This window comes from Phyllobates terribilis, unplaced genomic scaffold (genome assembly GCF_046119375.1).
Source record: "Phyllobates terribilis strain yellow unplaced genomic scaffold, ASM4611937v1 Scaffold_47__1_contigs__length_9908305, whole genome shotgun sequence".
In the NCBI taxonomy this organism is placed as follows: Eukaryota; Metazoa; Chordata; class Amphibia; order Anura; family Dendrobatidae; genus Phyllobates; species Phyllobates terribilis.
The window spans coordinates 874,795-887,264 of NW_027362807.1; the positions used below are offsets into that span (position 1 = coordinate 874,795).

Sequence of the window (12,470 nt, forward strand, 5' to 3'; positions counted from 1 at the left end):
CAAGTGTTAAGGCCCCTTCACACATAACAAGATTGCCAGCGAAATCGCTACTGCGCGACGGGGCCTTTAGACTTATTACTTAAGACTTGACTGTTTAATCTGGATTGTTGTCAAAGATTCTTCTGTCCAGTTATTCGTTTCCTCATCAGTCATTACCATTATAGGATCCACAGTTTTTATATTAATTTCCGTATACAAAGAACAACACAACATGCCATCATCGCTAGTATAATCATTATTACAAGAATTGCCATCCCCACCTGCACTAACCATTTCTGCCAGCCACTCATCCATGAGAAATACTGGTCCCATGGATCCTTGATCCCTGAATTTTCTTTAAATTCTTCTGATAAACTAGTACGTTTCTTTAGAGCAATTGTTACTTTGCCTGTAGGGCCAGCATTATCTAGAATATAGGTACAACAAGAGTACCCGAACATCTTACATACGCCCCCTTCTTCTGAGTAATTGCTACCTGAGACTCGGGATTCTGAGCACTCACAAAAACAATGCAGTAAAGGATATACAGTCTCATGGCTGTGCTGGTGCTGGGGTCTTCTTGCAATGTGAAGCGTGGATCCAAGTGGCCTTCCCTTCGACTTTGACTGTTGTAGGTGTCACCAAGATCACTTGGAATGGGCCCTCGTATCTGGGAGGACTTCTGGACGTGCTTCTTAATGACCACCCAGTCTCCAGGTTTGATTGAGTGAGTATGCTCGTCACTGTCAGGATCTGGGATAGAAAACTGCAGCATGTGTTATTGCAAGTTCTTTGGACAATTGTATTACATAGTTAACAATGGTATCTTGGGGGAACTACCCTCCCAACCTTGGGGCTCCTCCAAACAAAATCTCATAGGGAATCAGTTTGTGTTGGCCTGTCGGGGAGTTTCTGATTGAGTACAGGGCAATGGGAAGACCGTCTGGCCAGGGAATTTGTCTCCTGATTAATCTTCAACAATTTGGACTTTAAAGTACCATTCAGTCTCTCAACCTTTCCACTACTTTTGGGATTGTAAGGCGTATGAAGACTTAAGCTAGTTCCTACCATACTCCACAGATCCCTGTAGAGTTGGGCCGTGAATGCTGGTCCCTGGTCACTTTCTACTACTTCTGGTACCCCAAACCTACACACAACCTCTGTCATCAGTTTCTTAGCTGTGGTGCGGGCTGTCATGTTAGTGATTGGGTAGGCCTCAGGCCAACCTGAAAACATATCCACTATTACCAGAACATATTCATATTTCCCTACTTTGGGCATCTGAATATGGTCAACTTGGATTCTCTGAAATGGGTATAGTGGTTTTGCCAGATGTTTTGGTGGAGTCTTCCCTGTTTTTCCTGGATTACAAGTTGCACAGACCAAGCAGGCCGGCTGTGGTTGCTTTTTCGATGGTGTAGTCTGGCCGTATCACAATTGTGTGATCACCATTTTGCCTCGAGACCACAACATTCTCCTTCTCCAAAAACTATTCAAATGACTTTGGGCATCGAAAGCCCTTTTCTACAGAAATAAGAGCCTGGAAGATCCATCTACCCCCTGGAATTAGAAGACACTGACCGTTACCTGCCCAGATCTGTAAATGACAAAGCCAAAAGACAGCATACGTAGAATATGCTGACAAGTTTGCACACTGACAAAGACATGAACAGTCTATAATTTTAAGGGTAGGTAAATTTTAACATTGAGAAATAGAATATCCAAAAAAAGTCAAGAAAATCACATTGTATAAATTAGATAAATGTATTTGCATTTTCAGTGAGAAATAAGTATATGATCCCCTACAAACCATTATGAGTTCTGGTTCCTACAGACCAGTTAGACGCTTCTAATCAACTCGTTACTTGCATTAAAGACAGGTGTCTTACATAGCCACCTGTATAAAAGACTCCTGTCTACAGACTCAATTAATCAGTCAGACTCTAACCTCTATAACATGGGCAAGACCAAAGAGCTGTCTAAGGATGTCAGGGACAAGATCATAGACCTGCACAAAGCTGGAATGGGCTACAAAACCATAAGTAAGACGCTGGGTGAGAAGGAGACAACTGTTGATGCAATAGTAAGAAAATGGAAGAAATACAAAATGACTGTCAGTCGACATCGATGTGGGGCACCATGCAAAATCTCACCTCGTGGGGTATCCTTGATCATGAGGAAGGTGAGAGATTAGCCTAAAACTACATGGGGGGAACTTGTTAATGATCTCAAGCAGCTGGGACCACAGTCACCAAGAAAACCATTGGTAACACATTACACCTTAAAGGTTTAAAATCCTACAGTGCCCACAAGATCCCCCTGCTCAAGAAGGCACATGTGCAGGCCCTTCTGAAGTTTGCCAATGAACACCTAGTTGCTTTTGTGAGTTATTGGGAGAAGGTGCTGTGGTCAGATGAGACAAAAATTGAGCTCTTTGGCATTAACTCAACTCACCGTGTTTGGTGGAAGAGAAATGCTGCCTGTGACCCAAAGAACACCATCCCCACTGTCAAGCATGGAGGTTGAAACATTATGTTTTGGGGGTGTTTCTCTGCTAAGGGCACAGAACTACATCACCGCATCAATGGGAGAATGGATGGAGCCAAGTACCGTAAAATTCTGACTGACAACCTCCTTCCCTCCACCAGGACATTAAAAATGGGTCGTGGCTGGGTCTTCCAGCAAGACAATGACCCAAAACATAGAGCCAAGGCAACAAAGGAGTGGCTCAAAAAGAAGCACATTAAGGTCATGGAGTGGCCTAGCCAGTCTCCAGACCTTAATCCCATAGAAAACTTATGGAGGGAGTTGAAGCTCCGAGTTGCCAAGTGACCGCCTCAAAATCTGAATGATTTAGAGATGATCTGCAAAGAGGAGTGGACCAAAATCCCTCCTGACATGTGCGCAAACCTCATCATCAACTACAAAAAGCATCTGACTGCTGTGCTTGCCAACAAGGGTTTTGCCACCAAGTATTAAGTGTTGTTTGCCAGAGGGATCAAATACTTATTTCTCAATGCAAATAAATTTATCTAATTTATACAATGTGATTTTCTTGATTTGTTTTTGGATATTCTATCTCTCAATGATAAAATTAACCTACCCTTAAAATTATAGACTGTTCATGTCTTTGTCAGTGGGCAAACTTACAAAAAGAGCAAGGGATCAAATAATTATTTTCTTCACTGTATATCTGCACTGGTTTTAATGAATTAAAAGGAATAGACTAGGAGTTTATAGAATATACATTTATTTAGATGGTAAAAGTGCTGATTAAAATACTGGAATCTATTGTAAAAATAGAGTACATGGGTGCTTCTCTGTTCACGTTCGGTCAGGCCTTTGTTTATGGGAGTGTGTGGAAAGACTGACGGTTCCTATAGGGCAGTGCTGGCGAACCTATGGCACGTGTGCCAGAGGAGGTACGCAGAGCCCTCCCTAAGGGCACGCGCGCCATCGCCTCAGCACTAGCGCTCCAGGATCGGGCCCGGAGGGTGAGTAGCTCGCCGACGCCGGCCCCTACTTCAGCTAGATGTAAGTTCTAGGACGCACATCTAGCTGAAGTGTATTGCAGCGCACGAAGTTACCAGGCCTGTGTGCTGCAATACATCCTGCAGCTGACGTTTGCGTACATGCGACTGAGCGCATAGCAGTGACGTCGTCATGTACCCCTGTCGCTTGGACGCTGGTCAGCTGCCGGTTTCAGAAGGTGAGGGGTGCCAGCAGGATGGGGACACATATACAAGAATGGGGAATATACCAGCATGGGGGCACATATACAAGAATGGGGAATATACCAGCATGGGGGCACATATACAAGAATGGGGAATATACCAGGATGGGGAATATAACAAGATGGGGGCACATATACAAGAATGGGGAATATACCAGGATGGGGAATATACCAGAATGGGGGCACATATACCAGGATGGGGAATATAACAGGATGGGGGCACATATACAAGAATGAGGAATGGGGAATATACCAGGATAGGGGCACATATACAAGAATGGGGAAGATACCAGGATGGGGGCACATATACAAAAATGGGGAATATACCAGGATGGGGGCACATATACAGGAATGGGGAATATACCAGGATGGGGGCACATATACAAGAATGGGGAATATACCAGGATGGTGGCACATATACAAGAATGGCGAATTTACCAGGATGGTGGCACATATACAAGAATGGTGAATATACCAGGATGGGGGCACATATACAAGAATGGGAAATATACCAGGATGGGGGCACATATACAAGAATGGGAAATATGCCAGGATGGGGAATATACCAGGATGGGGGCACATATACAGGAAGGGGGAATATACCAAGATGGGGAATATACCAGGATGGGGGCACATATACAAGAATGGGGAAGATACCAGGATGGGGGCACATATACAGGAATGGGGAATATACCAGGATGGGGGCACATATACAAGAATGGCGAATATACCAGGATGGTGGCACATATACAAGAATGGTGAATATACCAGGATGGGGGCACATATACAAGAATGGGAAATATGCCAGGATGAGGAATATACCAGGATGGGGGCACATATACAGGAAGGGGGAATATACCAAGATGGGGGCACATATACAAGAATGGGGAATATAACAGGATGGGGAATATAACAGGATGGGGGCACATATACAAGGATTGGGCAATATATCAGGATGGGGGCATGTATATAAGGATGGGGAGTATACCAGGATGAAGACACATATACAAAAATGGGGAATATACCAGAATGGGGGCACATATACCAGGATGGGGAGTATACAAGGATGGAGGCACATAAACAAGAATGGGGAATATACCAGGATGGGGAGTATACCAAGATGGGGGCACATATACAAGAAAGGAGAATATACCAGGATGGGGAATATAACAGGATGGGGGCACATATACAGGAATGGGGTATATACCAGGATGGGGGCACATTTACAGGAATGGGGAATATACCAGGATGGGAAATATATCATGATGGGGGCACGTATACAAGGATGGGGAGTATACCAGGATGGGGACATATATACAAGAATGGGGAATATACCAGGATGGGGAGTATACCAGGATGGGGGCACATATACAAGAATGGCGACTATACCAGGATGAGGGAACATATACAAGAATGGGAAATATACCAGGACGGAGGCACATATAGAGGAATGGGGAATATACCAGAATGGGGGCACATATACAGGAATGGGGAGTATACCAAGATGGGGAGTATACCAGGATGGGGGCACATATACTGTTAAGGGAGGGCAATAACCCTTCACGGTTGACCAAGTGAGTGTCAAATTATTATGTTGATTGCAATCCACAGAAAACCAAACGGAGGCAGTGCTCTGTATGGGAGGATTCAAAGAATCTCTGATCCCGTTTATTTTGCTTAGCATTTTATATTGTTTTGAGTTTATTAATGTCCAATCACCTACAGCCATACTACAGTACTACAGGCTTGAGCCAATGTTAGTGCAATTATTACGGAAACACATATATGGTCATATTATCATCGTTAGTTAGAAGCACGCTGGAAATTTACACGGTCAATCCTGGCCTAGACTAGTTAGATAACAGAAGCAGGTGTCAAAATGTTCTCTTGATAAAAAGTTAGTGTGAGAAAGTTCCATGTAAAGCATGAGAAAAGATGGAAAGAATGTATGTTATGCAAGGAGTGATAATAACATGATTTTGAAACAAGCAGACAAAATGGAGTTGCTATAGCATGAATATCAATATGTCCTTTACAATGCAAGAATGGCGAATATACCAGGATGGGGGCACATATACAAGAATGGGAAATATACCAGGATGGGGAATATACCCGGATGGGGGCACATATACAAGAATGGGGAATATACCAGGTTCGGGGCACATATACAAGAATGGTGAATATACCAGGATGGGGGCACATATACAAGAATGGGGAATATACCAAGATGGGGAATATACCAGGATGGGGGCACATATACAAGAATGGGGAATATACCAGGATGGGGAATATAACAGGATGGGGGCACATATACAAGGATTGGGGAATATATCAGGATGGGGGCACATATACAAGGATTGGGTAATATATCAGGATGGGGGCACATATACAAGGATTGGGGAATATATCAGGATGGGGGCACATATACAAGGATTGGGTAATATATCAGGATGGGGGCATGTGTACAAGGATGGGGAGTATACCAGGATGGGGACACATATACAAGGATGGGGAATATACCAGGATGGGGACACATATACAAGAATGGGGAGTATACCAGGATGGGGGCACATATACAAGAATGGGGAATATACCAGGATGGGGATTATTACAGGATGGGGGCACATATACAGGAATGGGGAATATATCAGGATGGGGGCACATATACAAGGATTGGGTAATCTATCAGGATGGGGACACATATACAAGGATTGGGGAATATATCAGGATGGGGGCACATATACAAGGATGGGGAGTATACCAGGATGGGGAGTATACCAGCCTGGGGGGCACATATACAAGAATGGTGACTATACCAGGATGGGGGCACATATACAAGAATGGGAAATATACCAAGATGGGGAATATACCAGGATGGGGCACATATACAAGAATCGGGAATATAACAGGATGGGGGCACATATACTTGGATTGGGGAATATATCTGGATGGGGGCACGTATATAAGGATGGGAAGTATACCAGGATGAGGACACATATACAAGGATGGGGAATATACCAGGATGGGGGCACATATACAAAAATGGGGAATATACCAGGATGGGGGCACAAATACAGGAATGGGGTATATACCAGGATGGGGGCACATATACAGGAATGGGGTTTATACCAGGATGGGGGCACATATACAGGAATGGGGTTTATACCAGGATGGGGGCACATATACAGGAATGGGGAATATACCAGGATGGGGGCACATATACAAGAATGGTGAATATACCAGGATGGTCAATATATCAGGATGGGGGCACGTATACAAGGATGGGGAGTATACCAGGATGGGGACACATATACAAGGATGGGGAGTGTACCAGGATGAGGGCACATATACAAGAATTGGGGAATATATCAGGATGGGGGCATGTATACAAGGATGGGGAGTATTCCAGCATGGGGACACATATACAAGGATGGGGAGTATACTAGGATGGGGCACATATACTAGGATGGGGGTGAGCATATTCTTTATATCTGCAGTCTCATACCGCTGCTCCTGTCTGTGGCTGCTCTATGCTGCCCCCATCTGCTCTCTGTAGGCATTGTTTTTTCTAAGCTAAAACCTCAGTATTCAGGTTAAATTGCCATGTTGGCACTTGGCGATAAATAAGTGGGTTTTGGTTTGCAGTTTGTGCACTCGGTCTCTAAAAGGTTCGCCATCACTGCTATAAGGGAATTCAAGAAAATGGAGAGTTAGTGAAATGGAGAGAGCTGTGAGTATTAATCAGATACACAGTTTGGCAGGAGGTACCTGGTAACTCTTGTTGCCGATCTGGATTTGCTTGATGAAGGTATATATGGAAAATGTTTTTTCTTGTTATTCCAATGGGATTACTAAAAAGAGATGGATATATAAGGTAATTGCTTACTATAGACTGCCGGATGTAAAAGCAGTGGGGAGAGAAAGGTTTAATTCTTAGTTACCTGGTGACCTAATTGGTCCAGACGATCCAATGTGAAAGTTAGTACAGGCTTACTACTTGTGATGGAAACCTATGTATAACAATCAGGAAATTACCGAATTAGATAAAGGGTGGGCAGCGTTATAGGTTGGATTATAAGGGCCTCCTGTGATACAGCGATGATGAGCTTGTGGGTTAATAGTAACTTACTTCCTGTGTTTGGGGAGGGGTATCAATGGGCTCCACGGCCACTTGTATCGTCTGCTGCAACCAGGGTTCGTAGTCAAGATGGTCTGGTCAGTAGTTACAGGCATTGATTATACTCTGCTGAGCAGCTATATTGAATTGCTGATGCAGTATTCAGTGAACCTGTGAGAGACAGGGGATCCGTGAGGATATCGTGCAGCTTTAAGGTGCCTTAGGGCAAGTACTGCGCGTGGTATAGTGTCAGGACACTTACCGTGGATTTAGAGGTACGTGGTGTCTGCGCAGCTAGGTATGCATCTCGTAGCTGCTGAGGTCAGTAGGTGGTATGATAGTGGTAGCTTTGGTGTACCGTGCTGCCAAAAGCTCGCCCTGAGTTATTTGCTGTCTGGGGGTCATGCTAGACACTCACCAGTGCTCCAGGGGTAGGAGCGATTGGTAGCTTGAACACTTGGCTGCCGGCGCTGCTAGAACTATATGGCGGTGTAGTAGGCGGCACTTGGAAGCGTCTAGTCACGACCGGTGACTAGGTGCTGCATCCACTTGGGAAATTTGGCGCTCAGCGCTGCAGTGCTTAAGGACCTGCGTGATCACGTGTGTGATGTTGTCAGAGTCTGTACGGAGGCCTCAGAGGACCAATTTTCCTACACGTTTCGGAAATCTCTTTCCTTCGTCAGGGATGGTCTTTGCAGAGTCTGTGAGCTTTTTATACACATTTTGATGAATTGGATACAGGTGTCTGCTGTCAATCAATCAGTTTCATGACTGGGTTCAATTAAAGGCGAGCAACTCTATTTCACTGTTAAGGCCTTTTGGCCTCAGTGTCCAATTGAAATATCTTACACGCACGCCGCTAGGTTCAGATAGGGCGAGACGGGTTTCATGAATTCTTTGGAATCCAAGGGAACCATTACTCAGGGCGATCTTAGGCTGCAGCTTCACTCAGGCACACGATAGATTCAATTACTGACCAGACACATCTGACAAGAGTCTTTTTCAACAGTTTAACAGTGGAATATAATCTGAAGCACGGCCAGTACAATTCAAGGATATTACAGCAATAATCTTCATTACAGTACAGTCTGAGTTTGAGCAACCGGTTCCAGTAACTATACAGTAGTTTGTTCACAAGGCACAGTATTACAGTCTCTTCAGTAGCATAATTCAGCATAGATTAGATCTGTTAGCAGCACACTTCTATGCATACACAACCACAGGCTTTTCATTTACAAGGACACAATAGTATACTGCATTCTTTATCCTGCATGGAGATGGAGGGGGGGGGGGGGGTTTGATGAGAGAGATGATCCTTGTGACAGTCCTTATCTTCCTGCCTGATAATACTCTGCACTGTTAGTTCAGGGAGTTTATCTGACCTGTGTTTAGTTTCTCTCCTGATCTGAATCCTGTTCAGTTGCCTTCTGTCAGGTCCTGATAACACACCACCTTTCTATTTGGCTTCAGCGAGACTACAATAACAAGTTCCCCACAATCCCACTGGGGCTCTGCTAAAACAGTCCCTGTCTCCTTTAACCCCTTTAGTTGCTGGATGCTTCTGAAGCACAACACTTCCTGTCGCTTGTGCTTGTGTTGTTTGTAACAATTGCTGGATGCTTTGGAGGCAACAGCACTACTTCTGCATGTCACAAATATCCAGTGGCTTTCTGCCCTGGACATCTGCTTAATAAAGTTGCCTTTGCGCTAATATTTCTGTACCACTTGAATACCCATTACTTTGATGTTTGCGTGGAGTCCCCATGTTTTTAATAAAATGCTTAGATAACGGGTGGCCCTCAAATTTATTTTTAGTATTCCTTAAATGCTCACCTATCCTGGTATTCAGCTGGCGAATGGTGCTCCCTATATACAGCTTGTTGCATGACACTGTAGACCATATATTACGCTATTAGTGCAACAGATTATGTGGTCTTTAATAGTGTATTCCATTTAATAGTGTTGGTTCCATTAGTCACAGTTATTTGTTTCCTGCTGCCTAGTGTTTTGCAAACCATGCATTTTCTGCATGGGAAAAAGCCGGGTGTATTGAAAAAGGAGGGAGTCCTGGAGATAAAGGGATTTTTTTTTTACAGATGGAGCAACCATAATCCCCAGATTACTGGCTTTCCTAAAGATGAATCTTGGAGCCTGGGGTATAAGGTCACCTATAATCTTATCATCCTGTAACTTGTTCCAGTGGCATTTTACAATTTTCTTCATAATATGTATATTTCAATTAAAGGAAGTTATGATAGGGGAGATATTTATGGACTTAGACGTCTCCTGATCATGGGTGTTTTTATTTTTATTACCTACAAGAAGTGTGGAACGTGGCATGTATTCACTTGCTCACGAGTGGAAATGATGTGTTGATGGTCCTAGCCTTTTTCTAGAAATTTATAAGTTAGAAGATTGGCCTCATTTTCAAAGTCTTGAGGATTTGAGCAGTTGCAGTGCAGTCACATATATTGGCTCTGCGGTACATTTAGAAGCCAGCTGGGTAAATGACAGTTGGCTCTGGAAATAAAGCTGTTTGTATCAGTCAGTTTGAAGAATGTGCTAGTCTCAATTTTACCTTCTTTGATGCAGATAGTTAAATCTAAGAAGATAATTTGTTCTGAGCTAGTGGGGGAGGAAAAATTCAAAAAGAAGTCATTTGTGTTGATACCTGCTATAAATTCAGAAAGGGAGGATTGGTCGCCTGACCAAATGAAAAGGACATGATCAATAAACCTCCGCCAGAGGACCAGGTTCACACTTAGTGTTCCATGAGGGTATATTGTGGTGAATTCCCACATCTCCACGTAGAGATTGGCGTAACTAGGTGTGAACCTCGTCCCCATGGTGGTCCCCCATCACTGGGTATAGTAGTTATCCTCATATCAAAAGGAATTATGATTTAAAATAAACAACATACTCTCCTGTATGTAGTTGATTTGGTCCGGGGGCATTCTGCTATATTTGTTTAAGAAGTGAGTTACTGCTTGACACCCCTTTTGGTGTTGAATAAAAGTGTATAGACTGGAGATGTCAATAGTGCCAAGAATGTAATGGCTCTGCCATTGGACCTCATTCAGCTACCTTAGGGCATGTGTTGTATCCTTAAGGTGTGATGGAGTGGGACTATATTATGCAGGTGCTTTTTGACATAATTGGAAAGGTTTGAGGTCAGGCTATGAATGCCAGAGATTATGGGTCTTCCTGGAGGGTTGTCTAAGGATTTATGGATCTTTAGTAAGTGATAGAATATGGCCGTTCTAGGGTGTAGGGTGTAAATATACTCACATTCATGTTTTGAGTCCTAGATTGATCAAAGCCTTTCTTTCTTTTGTGTAAAGTAGAGTAGGGCCACTGGTCACGCGTTCATACGTTTGTTTGTCACTTAGGAGTCTTAATGATTCATTGTGATATTGATGGTGATCAAGTATCACAATTCTCCCTCCCTTATCCGCCGGCCGTATAATTATATTATTGTTGCTTTGCAGTTGTTTGATTGCTAGACACTCTTTTCGAGTGAGGTTGTTTTTGAAGTTTGAACACTTTTTTTACTAACTCACCAAATGTCATCTTTAAAATTTTTCTGGAAAGTTTCCATTGATGTGGAATACTGGTTCAAGGGGTGAAAGTTTGATTTGTTTTTTAGATCCGTGTGTTTATAGTTATTGGTAAGGGAATCAGAGGAGGGTTTGATAGGCAGTAGATGTATTTTTTAGAAAATGCTTCTTAATGGCTAGTTGCCTCATAAATTGTTTGCCTATGAAGGTCTCAAATTTATCGAACTTATCAGACGGGGCGTAGTTTAATCCTTTATTAAGCAAAATGACTTAATTTGGTTTTAGAGAGTAATGACTTAACTGAAAACCATACATCTATCTTCAATTTATTTCCTGAGGTGGTATTGTTTTCTTTTGGGAACAAGTTACAGGATGATAAGATTATAGGTGACGTTATACCCCAAGCACCAAGATTCATCTTTAGGAAAGCCAGAAATCTGGCGATTATGGTTGCTCCATCAGTAAAAAATCCCTTTATCTCTAGGACTCCCTCCTTTTTTAGTACACTCAGCTTTTTACCATGCAGATAGGCGAGCATTTAAGGAACACTAAAAATAAATTTGAGGGCCACCCGTTATCTAAGCATTTTATTGAAAAACATGGCGGTTCCATGCAAACATCAAAGTAATGGGTATTCAAGAGGTACAGAAGTATTGGCAAAAGGGCAACTTTATTAAGCAGATGTCCAGGGCAGAAAGCCAATGGATATTCCAATTGGACACTCTGAGACTAAAAGGCCTTAACAGTGAATAGAGTTGTTCGCTTTTAACTGAACCCAATCATGAAACTGGTTGATTGACAGCAGACACCTGTATCCAGTTCATCAACATGTGTATAAAAAGCCCACAGACTCTGCAAGGACCATCCCTGACAAAGAAAACCGAGAGATTTCCGAAATGCATAGGAAAATTGGTCCTCTGTGGCCTCCTTATGAGCTCCGACCATGTGATACACGTGATCATGCAGGTCTTCAAGCGCTGCAAACTGGAAACTAATGTAACACCGCCATATAGTTCTAGCAACGCTGGCAGCCAAGTGTTCAAGCTAAAAACCGCACCTACCCCTGGAGTACCGGTGAGGGTCT

The 12,470-nt window shown here is 43.2% G+C and overlaps 1 protein-coding gene and 1 pseudogene across 1 annotated transcript in view; one reads left to right on the forward strand and one right to left on the reverse strand.

Annotated features, from left to right (window-relative positions):
- The window catches only part of LOC141191520 (uncharacterized), a 1,025,631-nt gene that overhangs the window by 70,856 nt on the left and 942,305 nt on the right, over positions 1-12,470 (reverse strand). The window lies entirely within an intron of this gene.
- Positions 1-12,470, forward strand: part of LOC141191519 (uncharacterized) — a 48,937-nt pseudogene that overhangs the window by 16,242 nt on the left and 20,225 nt on the right.